Below are 26553 nucleotides of genomic sequence, written 5' to 3' on the forward strand. Positions count from 1 at the left end.
GTACAAAATGTATCAAATGGACCTAGACATTCAATTAAACTGGAGTTATTAAAACAAACGAAGGAAAACATATTAAATTCAGTAGCTATACTAGTAGTATCCAAAATATTTTTGCCATTCAGACTTTTGTGTACCTATAATAAGCCTTCTTATTGTTAAAATCAGTCAAAAGCTCAATTTCATACTTCCTTCTCTCATCTACTATCTTAATTTGTACTTTTTTACTTATCCTATTAAGGTTTGCTTTGTTAAACCTTTCTGGGTAACATTTAAAAATGTTAAATGATCTCTTTTTTTATAAGTTTTTAGAAGAGATGCAGTCCACCAATGTGATATTTTTTTGTTTTCCTAATATAATTAGTTGAAGTTAATTCAGGCCTATATTATAACAGTGAATGCTTAAAATAGCGAATGCTGTATAATCAACCCCCCAAAAAACGAAAACACAAAATTCCAAACAAACTGATCTTCTGTGCAGATATATCCCAAGGCAATAGCCTCTTCTGTGTTCTCCACATAAACAAGTCTCCTCACCTTCAGGTTCCCTAGCTAAATGATTGACTTTTTATAGTGTAGATTCAGGGCTGTTAACACAGTGAAGATTAAATGGGGTGTGAACTCATTAGAATTGCTGAATCCCAAATACTTGTCTCTGTATAGTAGATGTAAATATAGTAAAGGCTCTCCCTCAGTGTTTCTTGCTAATGGATTGCAGCTGTGAATGATACTTCTGTGTAGTAGATGCAAACATAGTAAAGGCTCTCCCTCAGTGTTTCTTGCTAATGGATTGCAACTGTGAATAATTACTGATAAGGAGAAGGAAAACGCAACAGCAGTGCAAACTGCCTTACCTCCAATGGATGTGTCAGGTTAGACTTACAACGTGTATAGAAATAATTTTTATCAAGTTTGTAAATGTAAGTAAGCAGCACACAATTCACTTGTTTTTTTCATTAATATTAAACCTCTCCTCCATTTGTTGACATCTGTATATTAGTGCCATTTAAAATCCTCACACATTTTAAGGACAATGACATAGACTGCCTTACAGATTGCATGTCTTAGATTACTGGTCAGATAAGACAAGAATAAGCAACAAACGCAGAGAGGTAAGGCAGAGCTGCAGTTTTTTAAGAAATAGTCATAGATGGTTGTGTGATCACTCAGTGCACTACATCCCAAATGTATGCATGTACAAATAACTGTTATGTGGTTTCTTAGTACTGTGGATTATGTTGCAGTTGGTTGTATGCAGAATGATTTCAGTTCCCTGCAGCAAAGCTGTTTGTGTGGCAAAAAGGGATAAGGCACCCTTACTGTGTTCTGAAGGTTCACTGGAGTGAGAGTTCAAATGCAGACCTATGTAGAAATATTTCATTTGTACTAACAAACATTTTACTGTTTATTTCACAGATTGCTTTTCTTCATTTCTACTACTTTTCCCTTTTATTTATTTATTTTTTTTGCCAGTGTTTGTGTGGTGTGTGCCTTAGTGCAAACAATGGAAATGGAGAAAATAAATGTCAAGTTTGTCTGTGCTTATCTCATTTGCATGATGCTTAGCAGTGTGCAAACCTGGACTAGTGGCCCACACAGGAAGCAGACAGAACACCTGCAGACAGGGTTTCTATAAAAGTGCAAAGGTAAAAAACAACACATTGTTGCAATTTTTGCTTTCCATTGCACAACGCCACTAAGCAACACTGCACAGACGTTAGCAAGGTTCCCCTACACCTGCAGTCATCGAACACCTGTGGACAGGACACAGACAGCCAATAATTGAAAATGGATGTATTCAGTTAATTCTGTTGGGCACAGCATTATGTGAAGAATGAGTAGGAAATTATGGAAATGTCATATAAATAGTCTTGTGGCAGCAGGTGTAAGTGTAGGGCTGGAGTACAGATGGTTCTAGGTTCTAGTACAGGGTGTGCAACCTATTTTTACTGCTGTGACATTGCAGTTTATAGCAATGAACTAAAAATAGACAAGTGTTATTTCAACATTATTGTGGCAGCAGGTGTAAGTGTAGGGCTGCCATACACATGGTCCTGGGTACTAATTCAGGCTATTCCAGACATTTTTACTGTTGTTCCACTTCCAATTATATTCACTCTCAGAACACTTTAGATAGTGGAGCTCATATGAATTATATGTATGAGAGATAATACACCCTTGCTGTGTTTTCAGATGTATGACTTTGGGTATACTGTCTACCATAGTTATGTAAGTATAATTCTGCTATCTGGACTTACATGACCTTCACAATTACAAAAGACATGTACACAACTGGATCTATATGCAAGAACCTTGTCAGGTCACACACAGACATGTGTAAGACCTCAAACTGTCAGCTGTATTTATGAATGATTCCTGAGTATGTCTGAGCAGCACTACTTCTGTGGCAAAGATGGAAAATCAATGCTGTGGAAGAAACTGTTTTGTCCTTATGCCTAGGTTTGAATCCCACACTTTAAAATCTATTTTATCGGTGTATAAAGCCAAAAGCAAATGTGTTAGGTCATGACATTTATGGCCCCAGTGCATTATCTGCAAACTTAACTCACCTAACAATTACCTTCCAATTTTCAATATATATTTCCAAGCTAGGTCAGCAGACACCCCTCAAACAAAGGTCAAGTGTATGATTAACCTTCCTATTTCAAGTATTTATTTCATCCCTGCTTGACACTGCTGCTCTCTGCTTAACATCAAGTGAATGTGGTTGGCATCACTGCTCTAGTTTGTGCACTACCAGTAAATGTGATAACTGGAATTGGCAAGATAGCACAAGGAAACAAAGCCATTTCTTTAGTCCAGGTGTTAGACATGTCAGGTGTTAGTGGGGAAGCTGTCCAGTTTAGGCCACAGAGGTGAGGTGTCCAGGAATCCAGGATATTTATTGGACTCCTAGTAAAGTGTCACAGCCAAAGGCTTCTGTAGGGAGACTATTCTGGCTCCCAGTACAAATCTGAGGTGTGGAGTAGTTTGGCTCAGGCTGTATCCAGTGCTACTAGTATCCCACGAACTGAAGAGCAGTGTAGGCATCATTTAGTGACCTACACAGGTGCAAAAGGGATATCTTCAACCATTGGTTGACTGAATTTGAAACTTCAGACATCCAATAGCTGAGTAAGTATGATAGTAAGAGAGTATTTGTAATACTTAGAAAGCTAAATATAGGCAAGACTGCTATACATAATGCTCTTCTGTTCTTTACTGTTCTTTCCCCAGATAATGCCGAACTAGAGTTCAAAAGACAGGCTCATGCCGCTTTAATGTAGAGACTGAGGAGGCAAGTGGTATGTATGCACCACAAGAGAAGTATTATTGTAGCTTTAAAAGTTTAAGACAGATTTTTGGGTATTTTATACAGCTGTAGCAAACTGAGCATGCACATCCTAACTGTAAAAGCAAATATGCATGCATTAGTCTGTAGTACAAACCAACTTTAGGAGTCAAAGATAAGACTGTAATAAGTTGTTGTGGGCTCAAATACCAAAAGTCATAACTATACAATACTGTATTTCTTTAATAATATTTACACTAAATGAAATTCAATACAAGTGGCATAAATACCCTGCTATTGATTGTAATTTGTATAACTGGAACATGCTTATGTGCAATATGTGCACTTTTCAAGGATGACTTTCAGCAGTCTGTAGTTGTAGTAGGTATTTGTTAGGACATATACTTAAATGTAATACTTCAGATAAAATAGTTGTATAATTTTGTTAACGCATTGTATGTCACATATGTTAGTACTAATTTTTTCTCTTTTTTCCTCTCGTCCAAACCCTTATCGCTCTCTTTTTTTTCATTTTCTATTATGTATCATCAAAATGTCTCCGTGTCATCCATGTGTGTGTGTGTGTGTGTGTGTGTGTGTGTGTGTGTGTGTGTGTGTGTGTGTGTGTGTGTGTGTGTATATATATATATATATATATATATATATATATATATATATATATATATATATATATACCAAATCACTAAATGCTACACAGCACAGTGAGTTAGGCCAGCCCCAGTGGTTTGGTCTACCCCCACTCTTCATGGTACATAGGAGGAGAAGACATCAAGCACTCCAACTACCACTGGAGTAAGGGGACAGTGATGACAGTCCAGTGGCTCAGGACTCAATTCTCAATGTCTCCATGTTAGGCAGGCATGAGGCTGTGTTGTCCCCTCCCTCAACCCCAATTGTGGTGTCCCCCATCCTTTTGTGTCCCTCACCATTTCTCTGTCTTGTCTTGTTTGTTTGCATTTGCTTCCTTACCTATCCAACTTACCTGACCCAGAAATACCTATCTCCCTTACCCAGCATTCCTGTCCTACTCAATTAAAATGGGCACCTGTCCCACAAAAAAAATATCATCCCATGTATAACTTTCCATTTGGCACACGTCTTCTTGACACACTTGATTCGGTCCAATTGGATATACAACATGATTACACTGCTGTCACCCATCTCTCTCTCTCTCTGGAGGTAACAGTCCAAATTCAGCTAATATTCTGCAGATATTATCAGTTTTCACTGCTGAAGAAATGGATAGCTATGGTTCTTACCTACCTCCATCCTGCACATTCCTGTATTGCATTCCCTTTTTTCTTCCCCCTGCTTGCTCCCCATTTCACCACTTTCCTATCTACCCCATTTTAACACCTATAATCTCGTCAGAAAAATAGCATCACACACAACATACATAAGTACCAGGAAAAAGCAATGGATCCCTCATTATTTGGCCTGTATGTTTATGCAGAGTTTGGCATTGTGCACCAATGCCAAACTATGGTTAGTGGCCCTACAATACTGTAGTTGCCTTCTCGCAATGCTGCTTAAACCTTCTTAGCTATGACAACACACAGCAACACATGTGCTATAAAGAATTAATGCCATTGCATTATCACTGTTGATTTAAAAGTATTAGATCCACCTGGATTTGAACCCAGTATCATCTGGACTCAAAAAGAAACATGTTAATTAATTTAAATCTGCTGCCACAGATTCTGCTAAGCAGAAGGTGTGTTTCATAGACTCAATACTAACTCTCAGACCTTTAGCAATCCAGCTTGCATTTGTGCACTGCTTAACTACACACAAACAGGGAATGTAATGGAAATGTGTATCTCGCATGCTCAAACACTTTGACAACCATCGCGCAAACCCACTGCTCATGGCTGCACTATGCAAAGTAAATATTAAAATGTATTAGTGCTGCTTACTGTCCCTTTACTCTTTCTGCCATGAAACTACACGTGGAAACATAAATTGAAGGTGCAGTCTAACAATATGTCACATGTTTAAAATGCAGCCATGTCTTGCCTTCCCCCATGTACTGCAAACCTGGTATCACACTATTTGTTCACAAATATATCAACTACACTACATAAATTAATATAAAATGTTGTGTGATATACAATGCATATTAATCTGTTAACATGCCGAACTAGAACTATCTTCATAGTTGATCATACCTACACTCGCATCAACTGACACTGGGAACTATTGGCCCATAAGCCTAACCAGCCTTTTTCTGCAAGGCTATGGAAAGAATCATCATGGTCTTTATCCACAAGGACATAGGACACAGGTGACCTTAAACACTCTTGAGTGACCTTGTTTGGTTTTGTCAAGGGTAGATCTTGCTTATTAAATGTAGTGGACATCTTTATTAATGTCCCCAAAGCCTTGGATGAGGGAAAACAGGACATACCACCTATATGGATTTAACCAAGGCCTTTGACACAATTGACCATTCAGGTATCACGGAGAAAATGTACCATTTGGGGATTAACCCATACATTAGTAGATACGTACCCAACTGTCTCACCAACAGAATGCACACTGCCAAAGTTGGGGAGTCCAACTCCACCTGTAGACCCATTACCAGTGGAGTACCACAACAATCTATGCTGGGCTCTCTACTGTTTGGAAATTATTTCTCTGAAGTACAGGTGAAGGTATATAACCTGTGGCTTACCAAGTTTGCAGATCAGAAAGAGCTAACACAGACAAATGAATGGTGCCAAATTCACAGACTAAAATGTAACACAATAAAGCCTCATTGTCCTCATTGTCAAATAAGTACCCCTGCTGATTATAATATACATAGCACCCCTCTAAGGTCAAACTCAGTGGTGAGAGACTTGGGAACACAGGTTGATAGCAATCTAAACTTTTGTCACTATGTGTTCATAGTGGTAAAACATGCATTCTACATTGCATACCTTATAAGTGCATTGCATCCAAAATCAGTGAGGTCATAGCTCCACTGTACTTGACCCTTACCAGACCACTAATTGAGTATAATGCTCCCTTCTGTATGTACCTTACCTGACACATGCAACAACTGGAGAAGCCATACAGGTTTTTGACCAGGAGAATCCATGGCTCCAAAACATGACATACATAGAAAGACTGAAAGCTCTGTCACTGTCCTCAGTATCAACAGGCTGCTGGGAAATTACCTGTGCCTGGCCTACAGAGCAGTCTCAGACCCTGCCCTACTGTAAATGCTGGTCATCCGCAAATCAAATGGGACAAGAACAACTTGCTCCGGGGATGTCAACCTAGCCTGTGACATAAACAGAACATGCTGAAGAGACAGATATATCTCCCAGCGATTGCTGATCCTTTGGAATAGGCTCCCACTTCTTGTGAAGCAGAGCTCCTCTATTCAAGTGCAACCTTGACAACTGGATGGATGATTGTAAATTCATCACAGGGGTGACACCTATTTCCCTCATGGACAGAGACAATTGGTGCTGATCACAAAATTACTTTGCTACCAATGACCACCCAACTATGCTCTATAAGGGTACTTGAGTTTTTACATGGCTAGGTTTGTAAAGGCCTTAGAGCCATTAGCCTAGTAACTTCCTATGAACTTATAAAACTATGAACCTATGCAGGCCTCCCAACACCTCTCCTGTATCTAGTGCTCATGTCATACACTATAATTAGTCCTGCAGCCTTGTAAAAGTCAGACTTGTGCTGTGGAACTTGCTTAAAGTACTGAGTTCTGTAGTCTGTGTACTTAGATTGGTAGGGGATTCTGTTCTCACTGCAGTCAACTGTGTGTGAGTGTGTGTATGTGTGTGTGAGCGAGTGCGTGTCTAGCCAGAAGAGCATAAGTGTGCATCCTACAGTTATCACTCTAGTTAAATGAAATGACAGTATTTTGAGGCTTGCACATAAAAACTGTGGCCCACCAAGCCAGACTTCAGCTGTGGTGTTTGCCTTAAATACAAAGTTCTGTAGTCTGTGTACTTAGATAGGTAGGGGTTCTGTTGTCACTGAAGTCGACTGGTGTGTGTGTGTGTGTGTGTGTGTGTGTGTGTGTGTGTGTGTGTGTGTGTGTGTGTGTGTGTGTGTGTGTGTGTGTGTGTGTGTGTGTGTGTGTGTGTGTGTGTGTGTGTGTGTGTGTGTGTGTGTGTGTGTGTGTGTGTGTGTGTGTGTGTATGTGTTGGTGCACACTTGCTTGACATTACAGAGAGCCTTTTACACCAGCAAGTGGGATATTGTTATTACCATATTCTCCTCACCAGACACTGCTGATGTCATCAGCTATAAAGTGCGGTCTGAGACACTCCAAGTCAGACTCAAGATTTGGCGCTTGCCTTAAATACAGAGTTCTATAGTCTGTGTAGATAGGTAGGTGTTCTGTTCTCACTGCTGTTAACTGGTTTGTGTGTATGTGTGTGTGTGTGTGTGTGTGTGTGTGTGTGTGTGTGTGTGTGTGTGTGTGTGTGTGTCTGTGTATTGGTGCACTTGCTTGACATTACAGACAGCCTTTTACACCAGCATGTGGGGCACAGTTATTACCATATTCTTCTCACCAGACACTGTTGATGTCATCAGCTATAAAGTGTTGTCTGAGACAGTCCAAGTCAGACTTGAGCTGTGGTGCTTGCCTTAAATACAGAGTTCTGTACTCTGTCTACTTAGATAGGTAGGGGTTCTGTTCTTACCACAGTCAACTGGTGTTTTGTGTGTGTGTGTGGGCATGTGAGAGAGTGTGTGTGTGTGTGTGTGTGTGTGTGTGTGTGTGTGTGTGTGTGTGTGTGTGTGTGTGTGTGTGTGTGTGTGTTGGTGCACTTGTCTGACATTACAGAGAGACTTTTACATCGACATGTGGGACACTGTTATTACCATATTCTCCTTATCCAACACTGTTGATGTCATCAGCTATAGTGGATTTGTGGATGTGCACTATTCCCACAAGGGCAGGATCAGAGACTGGCCAGGAGGCCTAGCAAAAGTCACCTCATCCTATACAATACAGATTACAGTGACATGGTTTTCAGTCTATCCACATTCATCATGGCATAGTTTTTAGGCTGTGTGTGTTTTCCTGGTGAGAAACTACTGTAGTCTGTCTAGCTGCTGCATGTGTCTGGTGAGGTACATACAAAAAAGAGCATAATAATCTATTAGTGTTCTAATGAGGTTCGAGTACAGTGTTGTTAATATAATCCTCAGACCTGAATATGATGGCATGACTTATGATGTGCACAACATAGGCTTTCAATATCAGTGTGGACACGTTGTGGCCGAAGTCCAGATTACTATCTATGTGTGTGTTTCCAGTGCTTGCATCACTGGGTTTCAGCAAAGCAGGACTGTTGTCAAAGCTGTAATTAGTAGGGAATTCCACTTTGCAGAAGGACCAAATAAAGACACATTTTGCATCTGTCTGTAGGCCATGTGGCTTTGTCCCCACTTATCTGTCTGTGTTAGCCCCTCCTGTAGTATGTTAACATTATAGGTGGATTCAATGATTGCACCCAGTATGCAAACATCAGCAAAAGTGGTAAGCCAAAGGTTGTATACTTTAGCATGAACTGTCGAGAAATAGATTCCAAACACTAAAGGGCTAAGCACAGATCCCTGTGGTGGTATGCGAGTGTTGACAGCTCTACTGATACAGGTCGATTCACCAACTTTTACAGTATGTGTTCTGTCAGTGAGCCAACTGGTCACCCATCTAGTGACATAAAGGTTAATCCCCAGCTGGGAGAGTTTCTCAATGATATCTGTGTGGGGGACTGTGTCCAAATTCTAGGACAGATCAGGATAGACAGTATGCACTGTCTTACATTCATCCAGGGCTATCAGACAGAATCAGTTGGCTGTGACAACATCATAGACCACCTATTGTGTGACTCAGCACATACACCTGCCTGACACGGTTGAATACACACTTCAACACACCCTCCACACAGACTATGTTCCTGTAGAAGGGTGTACATCAACATCCATCTGCGTAAGTTGTTGGGGGAGCACCCGATGCATGCATGTATAGACACAGCTTGACTCTCTTCATCTGTGAGACAGACCAACATGTCATCATGGACCTTTTCTAAATGGACACTAGTAATATACTAGCTGTGTGCAACAGATCTGTCTGAGTTGTTAATGCTACATCTTGTCTGTTACATCTAGTAGATGTCCTTAAAGAGGCCACTGAGGGCATGCATGATGACAACACTATCATTCTTCTGAACTTGACAAGCCCAAGGCATTTGACACAAATCTGCACTGAGGTATTCACTCAATACTGTCAGATGTGGCCAAGCACACCTATATCACTGAGTGGGGAGACCACTGTATCACATACGTGGCATCTAAATATGTTGAAATGTGTGAAGTGGCCTATATCTCAGGTTCAGTGATCAGGTCTGTACCACAGGCTGTCTGCTAGGCCCTTTCCTGTCCATTATTTAAGTCACATACATCACAAAAGACATACACATCTTGTGTCCAAACAGCTGTCTGAAGGACTACAGATTGTGGAGAATCATTGACTCCAGCTGTGATATTAGTACAATACAGACAGTATCAACACACAGCAAAGATTGCTGGTACAGCCATGACAACAGCTGCAATGACATAAAAAACGGTGGGATTTGTTACATCATGAAAGCAAACACACAACCTAAATATAATGTAGACATCGCATCCTATGTGTAACGCCCATCACCCTGTGGCCACAGTGCTGTCTACTCCCTTGTATGTAACACCACTACTAAATTTGTGAAGGACGTCCACATCACAGGTCATAATACCTCCATAGTTCACAGCCTTCATCACACAAAAAATTGAGTACAATGCACCCTTCTTCATATACCTCATTGCACATCTTCCAGTGATGTGTAATTGAAGTGTACCACCTTTGACACTGTGAGCTGTCACACATCTTATTGGTCATACCTAGATATTCTTTTTGTGGCATAAACATTAATGTCTGATAGTACGGAACCCCCATCGAGTTGTTACCAGATGCATGTGTGATACCTGTTCCGGTGATGCACACGGTACATACATAGCAGTTTGACAACATTAATGGCATGGCTAACATTCTTGACAGTGTGGCTTGTGCTCTCTCTCTCTCTATATACATATATATATATATATATATATATATATATATATATATATATATATTTATTTATGCCATGCACACCAGTCAACTAACTTACATTGATCATGTCACATACAGGTATAGCAGTGTCCCTCTTAAAACCTTCAGCAGATGTTACCGTGTCAGGATAGTGTGTGTGATTACCCTCATAGGGTACAGACATACCATAATAGTTGTGCAAGTGTGTTTGTGCAGAACCATCTCTGATCACTCTAAATCCTATATTTTATGTCAGAGACATGGGATTAGTGGTTGTATTATTCTGATATTGTCGCGGTGGTGGTGCTGCGGTAGCATTGTCTCCTCACAGTAAGACGCTGTCCAGTTCGATTCTCAGCTAGAGCGTCTTCTGCGTGGAGACATGCGTGAATGTGCGTACCTTCGTTAAAGGTTGTGCTTCAGGGCTGGCAACTCAGCACGTAAAAATCTATCTGCCAATCATTAGCAGACCGGAGTTCCACTGTGGCGACCCCTAACCAGGAAAAGCAGAAAGACACAACATTATTCTGATATTGTCCATGATTGTGCATGCTTCATTTAATGTTTCCATAATCCTTTACCTGTGTCCCACTTGCTGCAGACCTCTGCTGAGATTACACTAATATTCAGGCAAATCAGTTTGCACAGCTTCACAATATGCACCCTACCACAACTGTATCCCTGAGAGATGTCCTCTGCATTGTTCATGTAATGATGCTTATTTCACACAGACATCCTCCCCATTGTTATGCCACCTTGTGGGCAGTCACATAATACACATTTTCACTGTGCAGTCCATACTGTACCATATTGATATGTGATTGTTTTTGCTGCCACAATTGTCTTCCACTGACATACCCTCATCTGCTGTACAATAGGTTGTTTCACCTGTCCTCTTTCCCTGTGTTCATTCCTACAATTCACCTGTGCGCTTCTATTGAATAAACACACTTCCCCTGAGTGTTTATTTTACATGGCAGTTCATGTACCCTTACAGATCATTTACACAACTTTGGTACAAAATGCCAGGAATGGGATTTCACAATACTCTGCACTGTAGACACACTGTTCTGTACTGTGTTTGGACTATATACATAACTATCATACCTCTCAACTGTCCAGATTTTTGCCTTATATCTTTTGGTCTGTTCCCTATAAAATGTGTGTTTTTCTGACATATCACTGGGATGATCTCAGGACTGATGCCACTAAATAATTACATACATTTGCGTTTCAGACTTCAAATCCTTCAGAAAATGTATCTTAGTACAGACCTTGAGATTCTAATATATTTCTAAGTTTATTTCTGGGTCATTGTCCCCCCATTATGTTGGGCTTTGTCCAGAGCCATGAGAACTGTATGTTAAGCAGTGGTGATCAGTGTGCCATTCCATGCAAACACACTAACCGGCTGTGCTCTGATGTAAACAGGTTTGCTATCTGTGTGGCTTTACATGGTTTCCTGGCCAGCAACACTGTTGCCAGCCATGAAAATGCATTTATTTGCATTTAAATGTGGTATGCAGCATGAATATGCAATTAGTGGTGCTGCTCATCACGCACACATGTAAACTCCATGTAGGCTTCATGCGAAGCCCACACAGAGTTTACTGAATCTCAGGGGTTGTCTCTTTCCCATTTCTCTGTTAAAAAGAGAGGAATTTAAGGAATGGGTAGTGGAAATTATTCAAGAGTTATCTGGGAAGCTAGAAATATCTTCTGAAGTTATAGCTAGTATTTGGGATAAAATGGAAATGGAGTTTAAAAATAGGGTCAAAATAAAACAGAAAGAGATATGGTTAAGAAGTAACAGAAATTACTTAGAGGGACTGGCAAAGGTTAAAGTATTGCAAAATAAGGGGAATCTCACAGAACAAGGGGAGGAGCAAATGCAGAATGCTAAAGAGAAAATAAGGGATTATCTGGATTATAGGCATGAGTTTAGAAAGATTAGGGGTAAGCAACTATTTGTGATAACTCCAGAGCACAAAACCTTTTAGAACAATGACTTGGGTAACAGAAGGTTGAGAGGGTTTCCACCAAAATTAAGGAACCTATAACAAGAAAAATAGCCAGAGATCCTGTAGACATTTTAAAGCTATTCCAGAACTTTTATGAAAATGTGTATAAAGCAGAGAAATGTGGAAATCAAGAAAAAGCACAAACAACTATGGATGATTTAATTATACCAAGGTCAGATATAAACAAGGCTCAACAACTAACAGTTAAGATAGGATATGATGAGATAAAACAGTGAAGTATCATCAATCTTCAGAAAAGTCTCCAGAAATAGATGGTATTCCCGTGGGAGTTTGGAAATTAGAAGGGAAGGAAGTGATAAAGATCTGGAAGATTTTATTTGACAGCATTTTAAAAGGCGGGGAAGCACCAACAACTTGGAAGGAAGCTGTGGTTGCTGTATTACCTAAAGATGGCAAACATCTTTCAGAACCAGCTTCATTTAGACTCATTTAAAATTTAAACCATGGTTATAAGTGTTTATGTCTATACTTGCTAAAAGAATGGCAAAAGTGGTGCCAAAATTGATACAGGTGGAGCAGTGTGGTTTTGTAGAGGGGAAGTAAGCATTTTACAACATTAGTAGAACAATGATGATCTAAAGGGAGCATAATGTAAGAAAATACCTCTCTTTTTTGGTGGGCCTTGATGTAGAGAAAGGATTTGACAGAGTAAGCTGGGATTTTATGAGTAAGGTACTGGAAACATCTGCATTCCTTGATACAATAATAAGGTTAATTATAAGGATATATGAAAGATCGGCGACAAGAATTAAAGTGGAAGGGTTCCTCTCAGATAAGTTATCTTTGAACGGTGGAACCAGGCATGGATGTCCTCTTTCCTCTTTGTTATTTGCTTTATATTTATAGCCATTGGCAAATAAAATAATGGACTCAGAAATACAAGGATATAATTGGTATGGTAATCAAGAAAAGTTGGCTTTATTTGCAAATTATATTATTTTGTACCTGATAAATCCAAAAAAGGACATCTCAGTGTTGTGGAACATTTTGAGACAGTGTCAAGACTTTTCAGGATATAAAATTCATGAAGATAAAACAAAGTCTATAACCATAAATTATGTACCCGCATACGAACTTGTTCAGCAATACCCATAGTTATGGGGACATGATAAGATGAAGTATTAAGGAGTATGGATTAAAAAGGATTCTGGTGTGGTAGGTAAGGATAAGTGGAAAAAGACTAAATAAAAGATAATACAAAAACTGAGAAACTAGAAACTCTTATTTATGGGTACGGGTAGTTAGATACAAGAAATGAAAATGTTTTTAGTCCCTTTAGTTTTGTGTGTGGGCCAGACATACTTTCATCAACCCAAAATTAAGTTGTGGACAATAACTAATAAAGAATTGAAAGATTTTATCTGGGAGGGAAAGATGTCAAGATTTAAGTGGGGTAAGGTGATCCTTTCAGTAGAACAAGGTGGTTTAAGTTTACCTGATTTGAAGGGATAATTTTTACACAAGAAACATCTTTATTAAATTATCACTTATGACATAGGAAATCATGCATTTATTAAAATAAAAACAGACCGTATTGACACAATTATAGCTGCAAACATTATACATCACTTATAATCTATCCAATCATTGTCAGTCAGACATTTACATAGCTCATTCAAATCCTGCCTTCTTTTAAACCTCATTCCTCCCCTGTATGCATTTCTCCCACAATTCCAATTTTTTTCCTATGTAATTCGCACCTACCCTTTTCTAATGATCACATTTCCAGTTGTTTTATCTCTGTTACTATATTCACTACTTTTAGTACAGGTGGTTTAGATTTCCATCCTCTAGTAATTGCTTTTTGGCAGCCACCATAATTAGACTCAGAAAGGCCTTACTATGTTTATGCAATTCCTTTTCTGTATCATAGCTCATAAAAAGAATTTCCTAGTTACACCAATTTACACACCCAGTACCTCTGACAGAGCACTATGCAGGGATTCTTTAAAGTCTGGCAACTCATTACACTCACAGAGAACATAGAGAGACATATACACTCACTCAAAGAGAATCTTCCCAATTACCTCATCTTTCCCCATCACACCTCCAACATTTGTCGTCTACCTGAGGAAAAATTCTCTGGAGTCTACTTGGGGTATAAAAATACCTATGTAAACATTTCCAAGCAAAAATCCTAAATATCTTCTAGATTTTGTTGCATATTTGGGAGACAGGCATATATCCCCCCAATGTTTCTTTGTGAATTACTTATCCAATCCTTTCTAATCTCCTCAGATTGCTTCTGATAGTTATCATGCAATATTTTATATATTCTACTAATTATTCCTTTTTAAATGGCAGAGCTTCTGTTCCAGATTCTTCTAAAAACTTCCAGTGCTGGTCTTTCATTTGGGATTCCCCCCTTTTTCTTTCTCTTTGTAAGTACTCCGATATCAATCCTTGATAGGGAAGGCAATCTCTAATTTGCAGTCCAAATAAATTATTGGTGTCTTCCCATTCTGTTACCTTTCCCTCTCTAGTTATTTGCTTTTAGTACCCTGGTTCCTTAGCCAGTTTTCTCCAACAAATTCCAGCCCCCTCTTGCCTGCTGTCTGTATCCCTAATTGCAGTCATCACTATTGGCAAAATCTCCTTTCTCCATACCCATGTTGGCTTAGTTGTTAGAATACTTTCTGCTACTTTATGAAGATAATATTCTGTATGATCATTGTTATTCTCCTTAAAGGTCTGCGTCCAAAATCCCAGTCTCTCATTGTTTCTTGAGCTTCTCCCCCATTTCATCATCACCCCTTTCCACTATGAATTATAGGTTTCTGTCTGTGCTATGTATAGGAGCCTTAATGGTGTAGCTCTGAATTACCCCTTCAAATTTGGTAATCCAATCCGCCTTGTTCTATTGGAAAAATGAATTAGCCCACTTGACTCTTGCCATCTTCCTCCCTCAGATAAAATCCTTCAGTTCTTTATTTATTGCTATCCACAGCTTCTCTTCTAGCTAATAAAAATGTGCTTGGTCTGTGTATAAGACTAAAGGGACTAAAAACATTTTAACTGCTTGTAACTTACTGTCCATATCCATAAAACAGAGTTTTCGATTTTTCAGTTTTGTATTATCTTTTGTTTAATATATTCCCACTTATCATTAGCTGCCGCACTCCTAAATACTTAATTTTGTCATGTCCCCATAAATAGGGATATTGCTGAACCATTTCGTATGTGGGTATATAATTTATTGCTATTGCCTTTGTTTTAGCTTCAATAATTTTGTATCCCAAAAAGATCTGAAACTATCTCAAAATGGTCCACAACACTGTAATGTCTTTTCCTGGTTTTATCAGGTATAAAATAATACCATCTGCAAATAAAGATAGCTTTTCTTGACTACTATACCAATTATATCCTTGAATTTCTGAGTCCCTTATTTTCTTTGCCAATGGTTCTTAATATAATGCAAATAACAAAGGGGATGTATGACACCCCTAGTTGGTTCCTCTGCTCAAGCAGAAATTATCAGAGAGGAACCCACCCACTTTAATTTTCACCTCTGATCCCTCATATATCCTCCTAATCAACTTTATAATTTTATCAGGAAAGCAAATGCTTCCATTGCCATGCTCATAAAGTTCCAGCTTACTCTGTCAAAAGCTTTCTCTGCATCAAGATCCACCAACAACAGTGGTATTTTCTTACATTCTGCTTCTGTCTGGATCATCAGTGTTCTGTTAATGTTGTCAAATGTTTGCCTTCCCTCCAAAAAAACACAGTGATCCATATCTATCAATTTTGGCAAAATGTTTTCTATTCTTTTAGCCATCATAGACATAAACACTTTATAATCATGGTTTAGCATTGAAATGGGCCTGTATGAAGCTGGATCTGATGGATCTTTACCCTCTTTAGGTATTACAGCTAAAACCACAGGATGTGGGTGCTTCTCCTCCTCTTAAAATAATATTAAATAAAACCTTCCAGATCTTTATCAGTTTTCCCTCCTAGCTTTCAAACTTCCACAGGAATACCATGTATTCCGGGGACTTTCCTGTAGATAGGTTATACATCACCATTTTTATCTCATCTCCATACCTCTCAGCCTCTTAGAGCAAGAAATCTAGATGAAGCCATAAATAAAAGTGGAACAAAGGCTCAAAATAGGGACAATGTTTAAATATTGCTCTTACAAGCTTAGAAAGTTGACAGAATAACAAGTTTTGCATTAGCAGACATTTTCTGAAGGGTCTGAAGTCTGAAACTCAAATGACTGTCATTACTTTCTAACTTCAATCTTTAATAATTTCTCACTAATTTGTCAGAAAAACACAATTTTATGAAAAGCAGACCAAAAATACAAGGCAAAAATCTGAATATTCTGTGAAAATCTGTACAGTTGAGAGGTATGCTCATCTTCTCATATCCTAACTGTTGGCCACTGAGCCTCATCTACCTCTAACCTTGGCATATTTAATACTTCCATAAATATTTCCATTTGTACCTCTTCTTGAGTTCCATACTTCTCTGTTATATACAGACTCTCACAGAATTTCTGAAATATTTCTAATACTTCCACAGGATCTCTTGTTATTTTCCTTGTTATAGGCTCTCTAAACTTGACACCAGCCCTTTCTACTTTCTGTTGCATGAGTTTTTGTGCTAAAATTTTTTGTGCTCTACAGTTATTATCAAAAAAACACTAATTCAGCAGCAATCTTTCTAAGCTCATGCATATTATCGAGGTAATCCCTTATTTTACGTTTAGCATTCTGCAGTTGCTAATCTTTTTGTTCTGTAAGATAACACCTATTTTTAACCCCCACTTTAATTTTATCCCATTCCCTAGCTATATTTTCAGAAGAAATTTCCATCTTCTCTAATAGCTCCTGAATAAGTTTTACAACCCATTCCTTAAATTCCACTCTTTTCAACAGATAGGTGGGAAGGTGCCAGTGTCTCATTTTTATTTAAGTACCATGTGCTGTTATTTTGGTTATTGATTTAGCATTATCTGAAATAGTTATCAGGTGCATATCAACACCTTCAATTAAATGCACATGTTCCTGTATTTTTTTTTGTATCTTGGAGAATAATATGTAAATTCACTCCAAACTCCTAGTACTGAATTCACATCTTCCATGCCAAATATTTTCATAAATTTCTTCAAAAGTCTACCCTCCTTTGTTATACTTTCCCTTCTGGGCCCCCCAGACATATCTCCACTGCTGCAAATCAAATTCCAGTTTCCACCTATAAATAATATTCTTTGCTGAAAGCTGATTATTTCTCCCAGAATTTTCTTAAGCTCCATTTGAAGGGATATTTTTGAGCTTCAGGGCTAACGCTCATATACATAACATAAGCAGAAGGTTATAAGTGAAAGTAGAAGGGGATAATGAAGCAAGGGGGGACTTCTACAAATAGAAAGATACAGGACTTTAGATGCATATCCTTAAGGGCAATAATAACAACCAAACAGAATATTATCGTGGGACTGCACACATATCTGCTGACCTCACAAGACCCAAACATAGTGAAAGTTTTGAAACATGAGGAAAATAAATCTAAGATGATTTCCCTTCTTAGTCTAGCAGAATCATATTGGCATCAAGTAGGAACGGAAATCAAACCAGAAGTAGATAAAAATCAGGTAGCAACTGAATGTGCCAAAAAATAAAAGAAAGAATATAAGGTGAAGGATCAGATGAGAAGACAAGAAATGTGGAAAAACCATAAATCTATTTGCAAGTAAAGAAAACTCCTGGAAGAACCTCATGTTGATCAGGAACGAATGCAGGAATGGTTAAGGAGTGGTGAATTCAAACCAAAAGATGAAAGGTTAATATTGGCAGCCCAAGATAATGGGTTATGTACACATTGGTTTACAAAGTTCATTGAACAGGTGGGAGAAAGAGACAAATGTAGGTTTTGTAAAACAGAATTGAAAACAGTTGCACACCTTTTTGATGGCTGTGTAGAGGTATTCAAAAGCCTCTATTGAGTGAGTGAAAAATAGGGTAAAAGTTGGTTGTAAAAGGCCTATTGTTTCAGTTGGGAATGAATATTCTAGGGGCTTTTTTGGTGAAAGGAAGGATGAAGGGGAAAAGGTATGTTTTATGACCAAATGTTCCCCTTTTTCATCCATTATGAAGGGTCTGGTGGCTAGTTTATGGCCCATTGTATGTTTTAATGATAAGTTAGGTGGTTTATTCTGAAAGTTTATTTTTTCCTATGGGTGATACAGCAACCTAAGGGAAATACTTAGTGTAAAAAACAGGAGGCCTATGAAGGAATACAGGGCGATGTTTAAATGTGGAAAATGCAAGGTATGTAGGAGTGTTAAGAATATTTCAGGTATGAGCATCAATAATTTCAATTGTCACTCCTGTGGGGTGGTGTATATTGTGGGATGTGGGTGCTTACCCCCCAAATGGTATGTTGGTCAGACTAAGCGAAAGGTAAAAGTTCGCATTTTGGAACATCTATGTAGTATTAGAAATCTAAAACTAGATAGTCCAATTGCAGAGCATTTTCACAAAGTATATGAGGGATAGGATAATACTCTGTTTTTTAGTGCGTTAGCTAAGCCATTTTGTCAAGAAGGGAGAGATTTTGCACAAAAGCTGTCAGAAATGGAAAGTAGATTTATTTTAAGTTTTAGAACACTCACACCTAAGGGTCTGAATTTGGATATTAATTTAAATGTGTAATTTGTGATATGAATATATTTATTTATGTATTTATTTCCAGTTTGATTATGGGGAAGTCCACTGGGCCCAGAGAGTGAGTTTTCAGTGGAGGCCTGGGGAGAAAAGTTCCATGAAACAGATTACAATAAAGATAGCAGTCCAATAAAAATAGGGTACAACTACAAATACATATCAAATAATACAAAGTGTGAGCAATATTGCCCATAGTGGAAAAATATTGTGCAGATACATTTTAACAAATTCAGACAGTTAAAGTCAAAGTCAAAAGCTATTTACAATATTTACGGAGTGTGAGAGATCGTATGGGAATTAGCTATAGAATGTTATAGCCAGCTATAAGGTGCTTAGGAACTCAGGAGGATACCCTCCCAGGAGCTTTTGTTAAAGAGTTCTAGGTAGGGAGAATGCAGTTACATTTCCATTTGAAGGAGAGGTAGGTGTAAAGCTGAGTTTTGAAGTTGTTTGTGTTTGACATTGCCCTTACTGTGGAAGGGAGAGAGTTCCATTTCTTACCTAAGGAGAAGGAGAGGAGAAATTGTCCAGCAGGATGTTTAGGTTTGTGGATAGTAATCAAGTTTAGTGTTCAGATCTGTGAGTTCTGTTTGGGGTGTATGGGGGAAGGACGCCGGTTAGAGCTGGGCATTCGGTTGGATTAAATATTAGTCTATGTGCTGCAGTGAGTTGGAGGAAGTCCGGGTAATTTGTGAATTCTAACCAGTTGAGGGATTGGAGGGTAACACAGTGATGTATGGAATGTTTGGTTTGGTGGCAAATTTAGAAATTTTGTTATAACAGCTTTCAAGTTTGGAAGTGATGGAAGAGGATAGGTTAGTTAGTAGTGGGGCACCATACAGAAGGGAGGGAAGGAGGTAAGAGGAGGCCAGAGTATGCCTGGTAGAAGTAGAGAGGAAGTGGTTGTTCCTGTATAGTATACCTAGTTTTTGGTGAGTTTTTTTTATATTTTGCTGAATATGGATGTCGAACTTGAGGTGTTTGTCTATAGTTACACCGAGTAGTTTGGCAAAGGGAACAACTTCGATTGGAGAGTTGTTTTGGCTAAGGACTTGGAAGGAATTTTTATCAACAGAGAAAGATTTTGAGGGAGTGAATAGTAGTATTTTAGATTTGTTAGCATTAAGAGAAAGGTGATTTTGGCACATCCAGATCTCAGTTGAAAAGGTAGTCTGAGTTTTAGATAGGAGTTCAGAGAGGTTAGAGGCAGAACAGACAAGTGTATAGTCATCTGCATATTGGATGACTTTGGCATTAGGAATAGCAGAGTGAAAGTTATTGATAAAGATATTAAACAGCATTGGTCCAAGGATGGACTCCTTTGGTACTCTGGTAGGAGTGGGTAAGAAAGGTGAGATGCCTTTTTCCATTTCACAGCCTGATATCTATCTGACAGATAGCTTGAGAACCAGGAAAGTGTGTTTTGGGAGAGATTTAGGTTTGATAGATGACTTAGAAGGTTCTTATGGGAAATAGTATCAAATGCTTTAGAGAGATCTAGGAGCACTGCAGATACTATGTTCCCAGAATCTCGGGCTTGATTGACAGCTTCTAAGAATGAGAGTAGAGCTGTTATGGTGCTATGTCCTGGTCAGAAGCTATGTTGGGTAGGGTTAAGAAGTTGTTTTTTAGTCAGAAAAGGCATAAGTTGGAGGTGGATGCATTTTTTCTAGGATTTTGGAGATTGAAGAGAGAAGAGCTATAGGGCAGAAGTTTGAAATGTTAGTGTTTTTGCCTCCCTTGTAGAGAGGAAGAATAAAGGTGGAATGCCAGAGTTTAGGGACATAGGATTCCTTTATAGATCTATTAATTAGGATACTAATTGGGAGAGCTATACCATCAGCAGCAGACTTGAGAAAAGAAGAGGGAATGTTGTCAGGTGCATTGGAGCAGGGTTTAAGTTTGGATAGAAGTCTTTTTATGTAGTTTGTGGAGACAGGTTTAAGCTCAAACATAGGGGGAAATTATTTGGGGACTTAGATGAGGTAGAATGTAGGAGAGATGGGTCGTTGTTGGGAAAAGTTTTTGTTAGGTCAGATATTGTCTCTATAAAGAAAGAGTTGAATAGTTGAGGCTAATTCGAGGTCAGATTTACTTGGGTCCGGACATGGGTTATTTTTGGAGCCTGGGTTGAGGAGTGAGTTTATGGAGTTTCAAAAAAGCCTAGGGTTTTTTGGATGACCTTTTTAGATTGTTTCTTTAAGGGTTGCATTATTTCTTGATTGTGGAATAATGTGTTGTCAATTAGTTAAGAAGTGGTATAAATAAACTGCTGGCTGTTTGTAAAACTATTCATCTGAAGGCATTTAAATGAGATGTCAGAATGCCTTTAATTTTGAGCAGTTTCTGTGGCTCCATCCGTGTTTGTTTTACTACATTTGATTTTGCCTGTTTTTTGTGAGGCCTGAGGAAGTATCAGGAAAAACAAGGACTGGAGAGACAACATCTTGAAAGAGGGGACTTTTAGAAAAGTGTTGAGAAATGAGAGATCTAGAATGGGCCTCTAAGGGCCCTCCTTCCTGGGAACAAGTAGCATTCTGGCATAAAAGCCTTTTGCCCTCTGGGAGGGTGGAAGAGGCTGAATAGTTGCTTGAAATAAAAGATCATGAAGAATAAGAGGAAAGTGATGAAGTTAGCAATATGGATGCTGAAGAATCCATGAAAGGGTGGAAAAAGGTTTCCAAATCATGCAGTAACCTTTTTTAATTATAGAAAAACCTAGGAAATTATAATGCTCTGATGCCAGATGGAAAAAGACAGAGTCAACCTGTTGGATAGAGGAAACTGTTCAATGGGTAGGGATGTATGTATGTCAAATAGAGGCAGACTTGTCATGGAAAGGAGTTTCTTATCTCTAGAATCCTGAGCAGGTTTATCAGGAAAGATCCTTTTAGAAGTTCTCTTACCCCTCAAGGGTTGTTTCTGCAACCTATGCACACAGAAAAACTTACAATAATAATTAATTTGAAACTTAGGGATAGAGAAAAAAAGTCTGTTTGAGGTCCTGCATAACCTTTATCCTGTAAAGCTTTAAAAATGCTCTGCAACAGCAGAACCAAACAGATTCTGAGTATCAATGGAAGAATCCAACAACTTGGCCTTTACATCTTCAGGGAGAGGCTGCAAACTAAGCCAGGGGTATCTTCATATAATAGACTCCAATGCAGTTGCCTACGAAGAGGCATCATCAGCATCATAGCTGCATTTAATAGAGTGGTGGGACACATGAGAAGCAGAGCTCAATAAGGAAATGGCAGAAGTCAGAAGTCTTAGCTTCAGAGTCAGGCATGTCAGTCAAAACACTTCCAAGTTTAGAGAGAAGAGCCAGCACATGCCTGGTCATATGGGTGTAGTAGTTTATGGCTCTAAAGACCAGCGTGATTGCGATTTATACTTTGTTCCCATACCTGTCCATAGCCCTACTATCTTTGTCAGAGCAGGAACATTTAGAGAAACATAGTAATTTGGAAGGTTTGTCAGTAGATAGAGAAATTACAGCAATGTCAGAGGAAGGATTCTTATACAAGGAAGTCTGAGTCTCAGGTTTCTTAGGAGCAAGAAGCTGAGGCCCAGGAGTCTGGGAAGCAGAAGAAAATGTATCCAGAAGGGCATCCATCACAGGAAGGATTGCAGAAGTCTTGAGAGAGTCCAGCTGTTAAAGGGCATAATACCTGTTTTAGACCTCAGACATCTAGGAAGTATTCCATTATTTTACCATGGTGTCCCCAACACAAAGCTCCTCAGTTCGTAGAATCAGGAAAAAGAGTTTAAAACCATATAGCTTATCAGATGAGGAACTGAAAGCACAGCTGCAGGTTGCCAAAACTTTTTCAGATGATGTAAGAATGTCATCTGGTCTTGATATGTGTGCAAAAGCAACCTTTAAAGCAGGAAAACTGCAGCACCAAGAAAACATCAGTTTGGAACAAGAATGTGATATAAAAGAACTTGAGCAAGCAGGACTGTATAAATATTTGGGAATTGATGAAGGATCAACAATAAAACATGAACAAATGTGAATAAAACTTAGTAAGGAATACTTTAGAAGACTTAAATTAATACCGAAAACAGCGTTGACATCTAGGAACAAAATCCAAGCTATAAACTAATTTGCTCTTCCTGTCCTAACTTACAGTTTTGGAGTGAATGACTGGCCCCAAAATGTGTTGGATAGATTAGACAGGAAAACAAGAAGGATGCTTCATGCTCACCATATGATTTATAAAAATCAGTATATACCAATATTATATATTCCCCATTCCGAAGGAAAGATGGGCCTCCTTGAAATTGATTACATGTATAGATCTGCAATTGTGGGACTCCTCACATGTCTGCTGACCTCACAATACCCAACTGTAATGAAAGTTTTGAAACATGAAGAGAATAAATCTAAGATGACTTTTCTGCTTAATTTAATAGAAGCATATAAGCATCAAGCAGGAATGGAAATCAGACCAGAAGTAGATAAAAATCTGGCAGCAACTGAATGAACCAAAAAAACAAAAGAAAGAATATAAGGTGAAGGACCAGATGAGGAGGCAAGAAATGTGGAAAAAGCATAAATATAGTTGCAAGTATAGAAAACTTCTGGATCATGTTGATCAGGAATGAATGCAGGAAGTGTTAAGGAGAGGCAAATTCAAGCCAAGAGATAAAAGGTTAATATTGGCATACCAGGATAGTGGGCTCCGCACATGTTGGTTTACAAAGTCCATTGAACATGTGGGAGAAACTGAAAAATGTAGGTTTTGTAAAACGGAATTGGAAACAGTCACACACCTTGTTGCAGGCTGTGATATACTAATGGCAGAATGACTGTATACTGAAAGGCATAATAATATGACAAGACTGATGCATTGAAGTGGCAGAAAACACTGGAAACATGAGCCACAAAGCATCATAGAAAATGATGAAGTTTATATCACATGAGATCATCCATTACCAACAGTTCAAAAGACAGATGTGAGAAAACCAGATATAATGGTCCAAGAAAAGAAGGCAAGAGTAGCACTGATCATTGAAATCGCTACACCATGTGACTACAGTGTCGTGTACAGAGAGATACAAAGTCATAAAATATCAAGATCTGTAGGCAGAAATGAGAGTAATGTGGAAGAAAGATACCTAATAGTAGTAGGAGCAATGGGTCTTATAAAAGAAAATCTACAATCGTATTTAGGTATGTTACCAATCAATGTAACCCTGTATGAATTGCAGAAGGAGTCATTACTGGGTACATTGCGGGTGCTGCGAAGAGCACTTTTGGCTAAAATCAAAGATTGAAACAATATTAATTTCATGAACTTTAACTGTACTTTGACTTAGGAATGGAGTCCATTCCTGTCACAGTATTAGAAACCCAAAAGACTTGGGGAAATTAAAAAAAGTTCATTATTTATATTTTGCCAAATTTTACACCATATATATATATCACCATAGTCCTGATAACTTGTCAAATTTAGCAAACAGCATTTGAGTGCACTGTCACACACATTTGAAACTGCATTTGGAAGATGTGTTTGCTTCCATACAGAAAACAAATGCTATTAAACACATTTAGTAATTTTAAATTAAACACTTTCTACCAAAACATGCTTCTGAATCTTTATTACATATAAAAAAGATCTCCTTACCCCCCAAGCCTCCATTGAAAGCTGTTTAAAAGTTGTATTATGTCAAACTGGACACTTAAGTGTTTTCTAAAAAAAAATTTTCCCCCAAACATCTTTATTAAATTTTCACATATGACAAAGCAATCTTACATTTATATAAATGAAAAACATACAAAATGATACAACTTTAGTTGCAAACAGTTTACATCACAGAAACCATTGAAGTAACTGTAGTTGCAAACATTACATATCATTTATAAACCATCCAGTCATTGTCAGTTAAGCATTATATGGCTCATTCAAATTCTGCCTCTTAAACTTCATTCCTGTTCTGCATATACTGTTCCCACAATTCCCATTTTTCCAATGAAGTTTGCTTCTTCCCTTTTCTAAAGATCCCAGTGTCAGTTGTTTTATCTCTGTTACTATATTCACTACTTCTAGTAAAGTTAGTTTAGACTTTGATTTCCATTTTCTAGTAATTGCTTTTTTTGGCAGCCACCATAATTAGACTCAGCAAGGCTTTACTTTGTCTAGGCAATTACGATTCTGTATCATAACTCAAAAAAAATCATCTCCACAGTCAGTCCAATCTGCTCACCCAGCATCTCTGACAGAGTGGTCTGCAAGGAATCCCCAAAGTCTGCCAGCTCATTACACTTTCAAAAAATATGTTCCCAGCTAACTATTTCTTGCCTGCCACACCTCCAACATTTGCTATCCACCTGAGGAAAAATTCTTTGGAGTGTACTTGGGGTAAAAATACCTATGTAAACACTTTCAGGCAAAGATCCTAAATCTTCTAGACTTTGTTGCATATTCGGAAGATATACATATATCCCCCATTGTCTCTTTGTGAATTGCTTTTCCAGTCTCTTTTCTCAATCCTTTCTAAGATCCTCTGATTCTTATAATTATCATGCAATATTTTTTATGCTTTACTAATTATTCCTTTTTTAACAGCTGTTTCTGTTCTAGATTCTAATAAAAACTCTACCAGTGCTAGTCTTTGATGTAGGAGCCCCCTATTTCTTTCTCTTTGCCTATACTCTGATATGAAGCCTTGATAGGGAAGGCAGTCTCTAACCTGCAGTCCAAATAAGTACTTGGCCTCTTCCCATTCTATTATCTTTCCCTTTCTAGTTATTTTCTCCCAATACCTTGGTTCCTTTGCCAGTTTTCTCCAATAAATTCCAGCCCTCTCTTGCCTATTATCTGTATCCCTGACTAGTTACAGTATCCCTATAGGCAAAATCTCTTTTTTCCATTCTCATGCTGGTTTGGTTCTTAGAATCATCATCTTCTTTTGGCTGTTCCTGTTAGGGGTCACCACAGCAGATCACCTGTTTCCATTTCTTCCTGTCCTCTGCATCTTGCTCTGTCACACCAACCACCTGCATGTCCTCTCTCACCATATCCATAAACCTTATCTTAGGCCTTCCTCTTTTCCTGTTACCTGGTAGCTTCATCCTTAGCATCTTTTTCCCAATATACTCAGCATCCCTCCTCAGCACATGTCCAAACCAACGTAATTGTGCCTCTCTGGCTTTGTCTCCAAACCTTCCAACCTGGGCTGACCCTCTAATATACTTATTCCTAATCCTGTCCACCCTCGTCACACCCAGTGCAAATCTTAACATCTTTAATTCTGCCACATCCAGCTCAAACTCCTGCCTTTTTGTCAATGCCACTGTCTCCAACCCATATAACATAGCTGGTCTCCCTACTCTGTTGTAGACCTTCCCTTTCACTCTTACAGGTATTCGCCTGTCACAAATCACTCCTGACACTCTTCTCCACCCACTCCATCCTGCCTGTA

Source organism: Protopterus annectens, chromosome 7.part0 (assembly GCF_019279795.1).
Source record: "Protopterus annectens isolate FY-2018-M chromosome 7.part0, PAN1.0, whole genome shotgun sequence".
Lineage (NCBI taxonomy): Eukaryota > Metazoa > Chordata > Ceratodontiformes > Protopteridae > Protopterus > Protopterus annectens.